This window comes from Pleurodeles waltl, chromosome 3_1 (assembly GCF_031143425.1).
Source record: "Pleurodeles waltl isolate 20211129_DDA chromosome 3_1, aPleWal1.hap1.20221129, whole genome shotgun sequence".
NCBI classification, from domain to species: Eukaryota; Metazoa; Chordata; class Amphibia; order Caudata; family Salamandridae; genus Pleurodeles; species Pleurodeles waltl.
Genome location: NC_090440.1, coordinates 738,829,220 through 738,843,006, shown reverse-complemented (window position 1 = coordinate 738,843,006; position 13,787 = coordinate 738,829,220).

Here is a 13,787-nt window from a genome sequence, read left to right as displayed (position 1 = left end):
ACACCCCCCTCACCTGCACTCACCACCCCCACTACCATTTACACATCCCCTGTGTCCTCTCCCAGTGTGTCTGTGACGCCCCCTCCCAAAGTACACAAACGCGGGCACCCACACACCCAACATCCATCCTCCTCAAGACAGCCTCCAGAACATGCACCTGCACCCAAATCATCTAAAGTTACACCTCCTACAACCATCTCCTCTTCCTCCACTCCCAGACCCCCTCCAGCTACCCGTCCCAGTGTTCGTCAGAAACTTTTCCTGAGCAACCTTGACCTCTGTCCCCCCCCCCCTCCAATTCATAGGTCCCGTACTAGCACCTCAGCCAAAAAAAGTCTGGTACCAGTGGTGCGTGTTAGAGGTATGTGGAGTGCACCGGGCACCAGGGCAGCCAGTGTGACACGGAGCCAAAGCACTGCCAGTCCACCCCCTGTAAAGCACCAGAAGTTGGACAGTGCCCTACGGGAGAGGGGGAAGACTCCTGCCGGCAAAGCCACTCACAAGGGTCCCGGGGGGAGTGTTGAGTCAGCTGTGACTCCTCCCAAGGTGGTGAATGGGCAGAAGAAGTCTACGAAATCTGGTAAGAGCAGCACGGCGGAGAAGGCCGCCATCCTCCCCGCTGGCCATGACGCCACCGCCAGCCCCATCGTCACTGGTCCGGAGACCACCGCCAGAGTCAGTGCCCAGGAGGGCAGCACTATCGTCACTGGTCCGGAGACCACCGCCAGAGTCAGTGCCCTGGAGGACAGCACTATCGTCACTGGTCCGGAGACCACCGCTAGAGTCAGTGCCCAGGAGGGCAGCGCTATCGTCACTGGTCCGGAGACCACCGCCAGAGTCAGTGCCCTGGAGGGTAGCGCTATCGTCACTGGTACGGAGACCCCCGCCAGAGTCAGTGCCCAGGAGGGCAGCACTATCGTCACTGGTCCGGAGACCACCGCCAGAGTCAGTGCCCTGGAGGGCAGCACTATCGTCACTGGTCCGGAGACCACTGCCAGGGTCAGTGCCCTGGAGGGCAGCACTATCGTCACTGGTCGGGAGACCACCGCCAGCGTCAGTGCCCTGGAGGGCCCCGGCAGCCACAGCCCCGCTGGGCACTGAGGGACCGTCAAGCCACACACCGCTGCCCAGGTCAGAGACAGCAAAGTCAAGCCCCGCTGAACAGGGCAAGCACCGCTGAACAGGGCAAAGACCGCCATGGCAAGCACTGCTGAACAGGGCAAGCACCGCTGAACAGGGCAAAGACCGCCATGGCAAGCACCGCTGAACAGGGCAAGCACCGCCAACTCAAGCATCGTTAGCCCATGTGTGGCTGGGACAGTGACGGAACTGGGACGTCACGGGGAGCGTGATACACTCTGGGCACCAGTCCCCCTCCAGAACCAGTGGAGAACTGCATCCACTACCTGAATCCTTCACAGGATGAAGAACTCTGGGCACCAGTCCCCCTCCAGAACCAGTGGAGACTGTTATCCACTTGAGAGTCTGTGGCTTTGCACTCCCCAGGATGATACAGTGGGCAAACCACCCACTGGAGAGACGTGAGAGACTGTGGCTTTGCACTCCCCAGGATAAAGCAGTGGGCAACCCACTCACTGTAGAGACTTGAGAGACTGTGGCTTTGCACTCCCCAGGATGGTACAGTGGGCAAACCACCCACTGGAGAGACTTGAGAGACTGTGGCTTTGCACTCCCCAGGATAAAGCAGTGGGCAAACCACCCACTGGAGAGACTTGAGAGACTGTGGCTTTGCACTCCCAGGATGTTACAGTGGGCAAACCACCCACTGGAGAGACTTGAGAGACTGTGGCTTTGCACTCCCCAGGATAAAGCAGTGGCCAAACCACCCACTGGAGAGACTTGAGAGACTGTGGCTTTGCACTCCCCAGGATGGTACAGTGGGCAAACCACCCACTGGAGAGACTTGAGAGACTGTGGCTTTGCACTCCCCAGGATAAAGCATTGGGAACCCACCCACTGTATAGACTTGAGAGACTGTGGCTTTGCACTCCCCAGGATGGTACAGTGGGCAAACCACCCACTGGAGAGACTTGAGAGACTGTGGCTTTGCACTCCCCAGGATAAAGCAGTGGGCAAACCACCCACAGGAGAGACTTGAGAGACTGTGGCGTTGCACTCCCCAGGATGGTACAGTAGGCATGGAGCCCCGTCGTGGATCTGGCGTGGTGCTGTCATCTGGCTGAGGTGCCCCCCTTCCCTTCCCCCTGAGGTGCCTGTTGTATTTCTATCTGATGCCCCTGCAGTGTTCTCTCCGTTTGTGGACAAGTATCGTGTGTGGGCCTCGCCCATGCATTGTGGGCCCAGTGGTCCACGGACATTGAATTGTGCATGCCTGCACTACTAATCGTGATGTACATATTTGGAATGTGTATATATTTCTGTATATATGAGCTTACTGTATTTTGATACATTACAATGGTTGTACTGATTTCCTTTTGTCTTTGCACTCTTCTGGGGGGGCTGGGGGTTGTTACTTTGATGTTTGGAAATGCATTGGTGTGTGTGTTGTAGTGTGCGAGGGTCGGGTTGGGGGTGGGGGTGTTGCGTGTGTGTGTCCCTGACTTTTGACTCCCCCCTCCCCTATGTCGTAGGTGCAGTACTCACCGTTGTCTTCGGCGCCGCCGTTGCTGATGTTCGTAGAGGAGCAGGAAGACAAGCGCAGGGAGTATTTGGAGTTCCAGCTCCATGGTGGCCTCCTTCCTCGTGGAGTGTGTTAAGGTGAGCGTTTTCCCATAGCAAAAGCTGTTTCCGCCGTGTTTTTATCCACAGTGAATCCGCCCCGGAAAAGGTGGCGGATTGGTGGGTTGTAATAGTGTGGGCGGTACATTGTCCTCCGCCTGTACGTTGGCGGTGACCGCCGCGCTGCTTGTCTGTACCGCTGTGGCGGTCGGAGTGTTAAAGTGGCTGTCTATGTTGGCGGTTTCCGCCACGGTCATAATTCCCTTCTTTTTTTTCGCCGGCCTGTTTGCGGTATTACCACAGCTTTAACACCGTCTGCCAGGGTTGTAATGACCCCCTAAAACTGCACTAACAGTGGAGCCGCTGGAATTCCCAATCTCTCCCACGCCAGAATCTTGCCTCTTGGGGATCCCCCAAAAGACTAAGAAGAACAAACAGGTGCATAAGTCCATTGACTTAGCATTCGTGCTGTTTAAGCGCCTTTTGGCAATGCAGTGGAAAGCACTGTCCACCCCAGACATACAGCGTTGGTTGCGCGACCTGTTGAAGGGGGCAGGAGCGGAAGCACAAGTACTGCACTCCTTCCGGCTTAAGGGGCTGATAACTAAAGGGTTGGATATGTGGGACACTTTCGTTTCTTCAATCGAGGCTAAAGATGATACTCGACCTCCAAGAAGCCACAAACAGCATAGGACAAGCATACACCTAGTGCATCAGATACACTACATAGAGGATATGACAACATGCACACATATGGGGAGTGGTCTTAACACGAGGCACTACACTCCACATGCCAAGTACTCACAGAGTCAACCAGAACAGCATAATGAACTCAACCGGAGCCTAACACAACGCAGCCGTTGCCAACATCCGCGCTGGGCAGCATATATGCAAAGGAACAGAGGGCAGTGCATATTCACCATAGTCCTTTAAGATATACCTGGGCCTACATCACATGTGTGGTGCCAACACACACAACGCGATTGGTTGAACCCACACTCCCACCTGAACTAAGACCGTTCATTACCAAATATCAATCGCCATAATGTCAATGATCGAAGTATCTGACTTCCCGGGATAAGTGGGAGTCAAGGGGTGCCCCTCTCCACCTTCCAGCCTTCCTGACCCACTCACATCCCCCCACCAGTGATTACCTTTAAGTGGTTGTATAACCCCCCAGTCTTTATGTCCATATCTTGTTTGTTTTGTTCTGGTTTTATGTACGTGATATTGTGCACCAAAAACAATGAAGAGATTAACAAAAAAAATAATGTTTGCACTCCAACAGATTCACGTGGCTTTTTATATCATTACCACTTGAAGTATCCTCGGTGCCCCCATTCCATGTCTGAACTTTTGTCTGGAATGCTGAGAGTGAATGGTGTAATGGAATATTTGGTGGATGTGGAAGCAGGGAGATAATTACAGATGGAGGGAGAATTGAGCTCTGTCAGAATATATCAGGCTGCAGCTGTAACCTAAGGGCCTATAATTAAATAAAGTACTTACTTCTTCCTGAATGACTCTTGACTCTTGTGTGATGACCCTGCACTCAACCTACAACATTGTGGTGATGAGGTTTTAAAAGAATGTGTATGGGACTGCAGGGAGACTCTGGCAGCAGTTGGAAGCTTGTCTTGACAGAGGAGAAGTTCTGTCTAGAGATGGGGAGAGGTCCTCTGACAGGGGAGTAATAGTCTAGGGCCTCCAAAACAAAAATCCACCAACAAACGGTATCCAGCTTGACTACAGGGCAGGAGGCGCCCAGTCAGTAGGGTGAGCAAGGACCTGGTGGAGAGGAGAAAAAGCCAGCTGAATTAGGATAAAACTGTGGGGATGTCTGTCAATGAAGAGTCCAAAGTATAAGGTCTGTAGTATGAAACAGTAAGCAGAAAGCGTGTAAGCAGTTAACAGAAGTATTGCTCACTTAAAATATTGCACTGAGTTCAGAGAAATCTTTGTGGCCAGTGCACAATCATTTAGAGTCCTGAGCATCGGTGTCCCAATTATATGTGCTCAATCCATGGAAATAAAAAATCGGTGTATGTCTACAGAGGCTGCACTTTTCAAGACACCTATTGCAGAGTTACCAGGTGAGAAAGTGGGCACTTTGTATAATGTGCAACATGAGCTACTAGCAGTCTTTCAACTTCAGTGTGAGGGGTCATCCACCTATTAAAGGGGGCATGGGAGTGGTCATGAAGTGTGCCAAAGGGCTTCTCCACTTTGTAGACATAGCCATGACAGAAGTAGAGGGAGAAATAGGAAGCAGAGTCCCTCAGCGCAGTCACTGCAATAGATTAGGAACTTCCAACAAACACAAGGGAGGACTGTGGAGCAGACTTCTTTCAGCTTAGGGGTGGCAATGCAAAGAATATTGTGTGCGGATCAAGTTCAATGTGAGCTTTGGACATGAAGGTTATGAGCACTAGTGATATATATAATTATGCGATGCCTTAATCATGCAGGTAATATTATTCTTGTGCCTATTTGTTTCTTCGTTCAGTTCTGTTTTATGAATGTAACTTCAGTATTAGAAACATTGATTTGGAAAGCCTCTTCGAAGGCTTACAAAGTACACACATGAGTACAAGGATATTTATGCTATAGGAAGATGCAGTGATTAATAATATGATGTTTTTGGTTGACGCACTTGTTTACCTTTACAGGATTTGTTCGCTCACAGGTTTTGGGACGTGTGTCTTTCATCGTTTTTTGTCATGCAGTTTTGAAGCAAGTGAGGTGCTATGTTTATGAATGCAAGTCACTTTCAGTGACATTGAAAGTAATTTTCTGTATTTGAGTTGGACCTAACGTGTGCTGCAAATTAGAAATTAAGTGACAGATTGAAAGAACATTTTTTAGTTCCCAACTGTGTTGTGAATTTACGCACTGTTTGTGTGTATTCTTATGTGCAAAGACAGGCAAGGGAGCACCCTGTCTCAAGGTGTGTAGTATTACCACTAGGCACTTTTGGAGCACGTACGATTTGGTTTGCAACTAGCGAATAACAATACTCTAGTTGCTGGTGTTGCAAAATGTCGTCTAGGGAATCATGTGTATGTACTGTACACAGTGGAGTGCAAAACTAAGGAAGATTAGTATCCTGCAGTGAGAGGTGAATGGGGAAGTGAAGCACCACATGGTGGTGTGGCTGGTAGCCACAAGCTACACTTGCATTTTGAATTTTCAACTGGTGCTTGATACCGGAGAAAGAGTACATCAGGGTGAAGTATAGTTTGTCTTGTTTTCTATTTTGCTCCTTTCATCTATTAATGCTCTAGACTAGTCATTTTGTATGAATGGAAGAACTTGACAGGTGTGTATTACTAGACACAGAGTACATGGTGGTGCTACTTCCAGAGGGCTAGGTGCTGAATGCAGATTTATGTGCTTTCTCCTGTCTGGCATATGGTCAATTGGTTTGGCCCACTAGTGTGATTGGCTGTTGGGTGAGTTAGTGCGGGTCTGCACTATTGAGTTTGTGACAGTGTGGAGGGTTGTGCTCTTGTGGGGATGCGTACAATGCTTGTGGATGATGAAAAATAATGAGAGTTTTGTGTTGGATTCTAATCAAGGGAGTTTGAGTTGAGGTAATGTTTTTTTTAAATCTGTTTATTAAACATAGTGAACAAGCAGCAGTACATTACATCGTTAATGATTTTGCAATCTGTCTAGCCGCATATGTAGGAGTGTGCAATGCGGTTACATTTTGGCGTACTGGAGAAAAACTTATAACTGTGCAACTTATAAATAAGGTCACATTAAATACCAAGAATATTGGAGCTGACAACTAAGATAATACTGTCAACACTTGCCTATGGATTGTGGGTGGCGCATCCACTATGTGTATGAGTTGTATAGCTAGAGCTAGGGCGGGGGGATGCTCTGTACAGCGAGTGAAGGGGGAGAGTCAGCATGCACATTCCATGGTAACACTGATGGGGGGAGCTTGTTTAGTCTATCGCTGTTGTATTACAGGTGGACATTAGGGTATCTGGGTTGAATGTTTGAATGACATTTGGGGAATATGCAATGTGGAGGTGAAGCAGGGGTTGTTTTTTTACCCCCGGGTGCCAACGGGTTCAGGGGGGGTATGTGTTGTCTCTGGCTTCTATGCGTATCACGAAGTTGTCCCATATTTCAGCACCGCCCTGTATCAGTCCCCTTTGTTGTAACAGGCATAAAGTCTGAGCTTCTGCTTGCGCGTGACTATGCAGGTCACGGAGCCAGGCGGAGTACGGAGGGGTGTGTGGGGCCTTCCAGTGCGTGGCGATCAGACGCTTGCAGGCTGCAAATGCGAGGCCTATGAATCTGTGAAGGTGTTTGTCACCTTTAGCACGCTGGCGTATTCCTTGTAAGCATAATTCCGCGGTGGGCGTAAGAGCTTGAGCGACTATGTCTGCTGTGGAGTCAGTTATACGGTGCCATGCCGTGTTTACTGGATGGCAGCTCCAGACCATGTGGTAGAAGTCTGCAGCTGGGTTAACACTGGGTTTGAGTTCAGGTATATTTTATTGATGCGGGCCGGGGACAGATAGGAGTGATGAATATAGTTGAATTGGGTGTATCTCAGTCTGTTATTGCGGGATACGTGCTTGATCATTGTGAGAGCTGCGGTCCAGGATTTCTGAGATAATGGAGTGGGAAGGACGGCGTTTCAGCGGGATTTAGCCTGTGTCAAGTCTGAACAAGCCTCTGCTAGGAGCACTTTATATAGTTTAGTTTTGATGCTTTTTGTGTTTCCTATAGTAAGGATTGCAGTGAGCAGTTGGGATTCAGGTGGCTCCACATTGCCGGACCACCATAAATTGTTAAGAAGCTTTTTAATTGCACTGTATGTCAGGAAGGCCCCCTGATTAATGACCTGATCGGTCACCAGTTCCTGAAAAGTGTGTATTGTGGAGCTTGAGTAAAAATCCCTGGCTTTTAGTAGTCTCATGTCACGAGTGTTGTGATGTAGTGAGAGTTTTTGGGTTCCCGGTAGTTGAGTCAGTGGTAACAAAAGGGAATAGGGAGGCAAGGGGGGTTTGCCTTAGGCAAAATCTAGCTGCGTCTAACAGTATAGATTTTTTCGGTGGGCGGGGAGAGCAAGCCAATAGTGAGGTTAGAATCGAATGTGGTGCTGTGTGTTCGCCTAACGCTTTCCTTTCTGGCAGGGGGGGTTCACTGAGCCACATCGATGGCCATTGCAGCTGAGCAGCAGCATAATATAGTTCAAAGTTTGGCATGCCCAGACCACCTGCCTCTTGTGGGTATTGTGTTATAGCTAAGGCTACTCTGCGTCTGTCCTTGCCCCAGAGCAGGTCGGTCAGCAGAGAGTGCAGCTTATGGAAGAATGAGCGTGGCAGAGGTATCGGTAGGGCAGTAAAATAGTATAGAAACCTCGGGAGGATGAGCATTTTGGCAATGGCTACCCGGCCCATAGGAGATAGGGGGGGCGAGCTCCAGAACGTCAATGAGCCCCGGGTAGATCTAAGTATTCTGTCAAGGTTGCCCTCTTACAGATCAGCTATGGAATGGTTTATTTGAATGCCTAAGTATTTAAAGGTTACACATGACCATGGCAGTTGATATTGAGGCAGTGCCGCATGCGCATCGTTTGCTATGGGAGTGAGGGGAAAGATACTTGATTTGGACCAATTGATTCACAGACCGGAGGCGAGTGCAAAGGCGTCTAGCATTGCCAACACCTCCGCTATGGAAGTGGTGTGATTGCGCAGATATATTAAAGCGTTGTCTGCATAGAGAGATATGATATGGTGTGTTTTGGAATCTGGGATGCCCCATATGTGTGTGTAACTGCGTAGTTTGATTGCCAACGGTTCCATGGCTATTGCGAATAGTAAGGGAGTTTGGGGCAACCTTGCCTAGTGCCTCTGCCTATAGGGAATGCTTCGGATACAACTTGTCCTGTTTTGACCCGAGCTGTGGGTTTGGAGTATAGTGTTTTAATCCATCTGACGAAGCTGTGTCCGAATCCTAGCGCACCTAGAGTGCGCATGAGGAAGTCCCAGCTCAGCGTGTCAAACGCTTTTTCAATGTCTAGGGATAGGGCCACCGCTCCTGTCTCTGTGACATTATGCATTATGCAAAGTAATCTTCTGATATTTAAGAAGGTGCTTCTGCCTGGAATAAATCCGGACTGATCAGTGCGTATTAAATTTGGTAGGTAGGGGAGCAGCCTGTTTGCTAGGATTTTCCAAAGAAGTTTGCAGTCCGAGTTTAGTAGGGAGAGCGGTCTGTATGATCTGACGTCAAGAGTGTCACGGCCTGTCTTTGGGAGCACAACTATCAGGGCTTCGTGCATGGAGTCAGGTAATTGCATCTTGTTACGTGCTTCATTAAACACTTCTAGAAGTGGTTACAGGAGGTGGGAAGCATAAGAGTTAAAATATTCTACTGGCAGGCCGTCTGAGCCGCGGGTTTTGCTCCATGCCATTTGTGACAACGCTAGTCGCATTTAATCGATGGTAATGGGGCCCTCCTGTCTGTGAGAGCTTCTGTCTGCAGTCGCCATGTCGGTATGCGAGTGTGAGTGCGGCCCCACGTCAGAGACGCGCACAACGGACTATGATCTGAGATGGTGCGCGCTAGGTACTTGGATGCACCTACTTTCTGAATTATAGCCACTGATGCAAAAAGCATGTCTATTCTGGTATGTAGGTTGTGCACGGGGGAATAAAAAGAATATTCACAGTGTGTGGGGTGTCCAGTTCTCCAGATGTCCCTCAAGCCGTTATTGATGGCCCAATTTGTTAGGTCGATTGAAGCACGCTTGGACGGAGCAGTGTTGAGCGGGGGGAACGATCGGTCTGTGTGGGTGTCTAGGACGCAGTTGAAGTCCCTACCCCATGTGCAGTCCACTGCTGGGTCGCTAAGGCTTCCGGTAGTGAGTGTACTTAGAAGGTCGCGTTGATTTGTTTTAGGGGAGTATAGCGCCACCAGCACCAGAGGGGAACCATCAAGGATACCCTCCAGAATCACGTATCTGCCATTGGGGTCGCGCTGCGTGCGGGACATGATAAATGGGATCCCCGGAGCAATCCAGATTGCCACCCCCCGGGCGTATGATGAGGATGTGGTTCCATGTAGTTGACCTTTCCACTTTGCACACGTGCTCTCCAATGTGGGCTTAGATAGGTGTGTTTCCTGCAGCATGGCTAGGTGTATCTGGTGTCTTCTAAGATATGTGTAAACCCGTTGCCTCTTGTGCTGTGATGCCACACCTCTTATATTCCATGTGAGTATTTTATATTTAGGGATGTGTTGTTGAGTTTGGGAGGCCATGTGATGTTGTGGGTTTAGTTTGGTGTGGATGGCGCGTGGCCCCTAGCTCAGTCAAATTGGTGATATGCCATTTAGACTCTGGGATTAGCCATTTTATATGCTTAGTCTTGTTGAGAATGTGTACGTTGGTATAGCAAATGTGACATGAATTTCTATGAACGTGGACCCTGTTGAACAGGGTAGGTGAGGCCCATAGTGTGATAATACAATCAATAACTATGTATAACATTAACTTTAGTTGTGGTGAGATGTAAAAAATTCTGTCAATTGCCAAGTTGGGAAAACAGTCCATATGGAGAGGCGGGTGTTTGAGGTAGAAGGAGTCAAGGCATTGATGCATCCGGCCCGTGATACTCTAGATGCTGGGTTCTCCGCCCAGGACCTGAAGTGACTGATGAGCAGTAGCTTGGGATGATACAGGGACTTTGGTTCTCCCAGTAGTTCTTGGGTGACTTGGCGAGGCAGGCCCTGCTGTTATAGTTTGGACACGGTGCAAGGCACTTGGGAAGGTAGAGCCTGGTTATTTAGCAAATGTCGTCTGACGTGCGTGGTGTAAGGGTTGGGCACCAGACAGAATCAGCAGAGTCTGAGGCAGCATCTTGGTCTGGTTCGCCCTTGGTTTGAATGGACAATGATGTAGGTGATGTGTTGACAAATCGGGAAGAGGCTGCAGGAGGAGGGAGCGCTCTGTTTGAGACTGTTCGGGTGTGGGTTTGGTGTTTTGCTTTTTGCGTTGCCTGCATTTTGCCTTAGAAGAGGGCCACTTCTCCACTGAGTCTTTTGAGTCAATCGGGTCGGCCTGGCCCTTAGCGTGCAACCAGGTCCAGGCATCGTCTGGAGTTGTGAAGAAAAGTACACAGGAGTCATCCTGTATGCGGAGTCTAACCGGGAACAGCAGGGCGTATTTGATGTTGTGCTCGTGGAGTCATTCTTTAACTCGGTAAAAAGAGCTGCGCTTCTTCTGAACTTCCGTGGTGAAGTCTGGGTAGGCTGTGATCTCTGCGTTTTCGAAACGAATAGGACCTGATTTGCGGAATAGCTGTAGGATGAGGTCTCTGTCCCGATAATTAAGAAGCCTAGCTATTAGCGGACGGGGCTACGCGCCAGGTGGAGGAGGTCTGCCCGGGACCCTGTGGGCACGTTCTATTGAAAAGAACTTCGGGATGTTGTCTTTTAGTATTGTGTCCATGAGCCATTGTTCTATAAATAGTTCTGTGCAGGGGCCTTCGGCGAATTCGGGGAACCCCACAAATCGGATGTTATTGCGCCGTGATCTTCCTTCTGCGTCTTTGGCTCTGCGTTTTAGGTCATCCACTTCGGCAGTCAGGTGGATCATCTGTGATTGCAGGTCTTTCACATTCAGCAGGAAGTGATGCGGTATCCTGTTCTAGCTCCGCCACCCTATCGGCCAATGCGTGTTGGTCTGCTCGCAATATGTTGACCTCTGCTGCCACTTATCCTATTTTGGCCTCCAGGGTGGTCTTGGTATCTAGAATAGCCTGTAAGATCTTCTCAAATTGTGCTGTGTGGGAATGTAGAGTGAGTTCCAGCTTCTGCAGAGCCTGGTGCGTCACAGTGTGGTCTCTGGGAGGAGGGGGGGGCGCTGGAATCCATGTCCCCCAGGGGCACTCATGAGGTTTTTGGTTTGCCCACTTGATGACCGTGGCGACGTGGGGCTGCTGGTGATGTGTGCCCAGTTAGATGCAACGTAGAATGGGCAATGCTATTAGGAGGCTGTGGTGCTATGGTGATGCGACTCCAGTTTTGTGGCAGTGAGTGCCAGGCGGGGAGCAGACACCGTGTTAATGTTGAAGGCGCGACCTGTGAAGGCTAGGAGCGGGTTTCTTGGTGCTGCGGTATAGTTAAGGGGGATCTCTACTTATATACAGGTCGACTATGTTGCACGCGTGGGACTGCACGGGTGTCCTCGTCCAGCGCGAAGTCGCGATGCAGGTGTGGCACAGGTGCAGGGGCTGCAGTGCGTAATCGAGGCTACGTCCCCCGGGCCAGGCAGTACAGATCGCAGCCGGCACAGTGGCTAAACAGAGTATAAGTGGAGCGCAGAAGGAAAAAAAGAGCAGGGCCACAGTGTTTTATTGCTGCCTTGTCCAGCTTACAGTTGCAAAAGTCCTCAGTGCCAAAGGATAGTTATTGGTGGCATTCCGGGGAGCAGATGGGTCTCTGCTGCATTTTCTTCTTTAGCCCCCAACTAGACCATGTGCCCTGGTCAGAGGGGAGGCCCGGGTCTCGCGTCCGCGCCGCAGCTCGGTTCGCGCTGCCGAAGAGGAATTAGTTGATGTGGCCTGCACAGCACTGATTACCTGTAGGCGCACGGGGCCTGGTAAGAGGCTTCCCTGCACTACACTGATGACTTATGGAGCCTCCTCTGTGAGAGCGCCTCCCTCGAGTTCAGGCTGCGCACCACAGACCCCATTCACAGTGTCCACAACACGCAGCCGGGAGAGGCGAGGCGCCCCAGAGCCACTCCGTTCCCCCCGATGCCGCTGATTCTCACCGCAATAAAAGAGGCAGGGTCCAGTCTCCAGCGGCGTAACTTGAACTTGTAGGCCTTCGGCCGTGCCGCAGCCTCGCGCCGGCTGGGCACGTACGCGAGCCGGGCACAGCACCTCACCGCCACCGGGGGGGAGGCTTGCCCGATCGCTCACTTCTGCCGCGGGCTCCGTACCCAGGTCTGAGTCTCCGGGGGCTTGTGTGGGTGCTCCAGTGCCCCGTCTTTTTGGAAAACTGCCATGGTGGCGGCCACCAAACTGGTCTTATGACTGCCGTATTGTGAGTCACAGACAGAAGTCCATCCAAAAACAGTCAAAAACCTGACATAGCCAAGCTGGCCGAGGGCAGGCGAGAGGCAGTCCCACCACCAGAACTGCCACACCAACAACATACTGCCCTCCAAATAATGACCTACAAATAAGCACAGCAGTCCTTCCAAGGCAGTAACCCATTTGTGGTGCACCCTGCAGCACTCAAAATACACCTCCAAAAGAACCCAAAACCACATTGGACAGTACGAACACCCCACATGTAAAACACTCACAGACATCAGACACACCCACACACACCACTACAAAACACCCCCACACATCCCAAAATCCTTTGCAGAAGGACCGATTTACACAGAACCAAAGATACTGCCAAAACCAATAGATAGCACATATACCCCATTGGCACACACAGCACAACTGTATACAAACACCACAACCCACCACCACACCAACTGAAACACTCTGCACACCCAATCAAGTGCCAAACAAATCACCCTTGCGCAGAACCCCCCAATCCACTTCACTACCACCATGTCCCCTCAAAAGCACCCATGATTCACAGATGAGTTGAGGGTCATGGTTGATGAAATCGTCAGAGTAGAGCCACAACTGTTCGGAGCACGGGTCCAGCATACATCCATTGCCAGGAAAATTGAGTTATGGTAGAGGATTGTCGTCAGGGTCAATTCAGTGGGCAAGCATCCTCGCACAAGGGAGGATTTCAGGACGAGGTGGAACGACCTACGGGGGACGGTGCGTTCCAAGGCATCACAACACCACATTGAAATCAACAAGACTGGCGGCGGGCATCCACCTCCTCCCCCAGAGTTAACATCATGGGTGAAGAAGGTCTTGGACATTCTGCATCCAGATGGCCTGACTGAAAAAATCGGAGGACTGGAGTCTGGTAAGTCACTAACACTCCCATGCCACCAATGACTCCTGTACAGCATGCGTTCCCACTACCCTATCACTCCCTAATACAACCCACCTCACACAAACACACACAGAGGG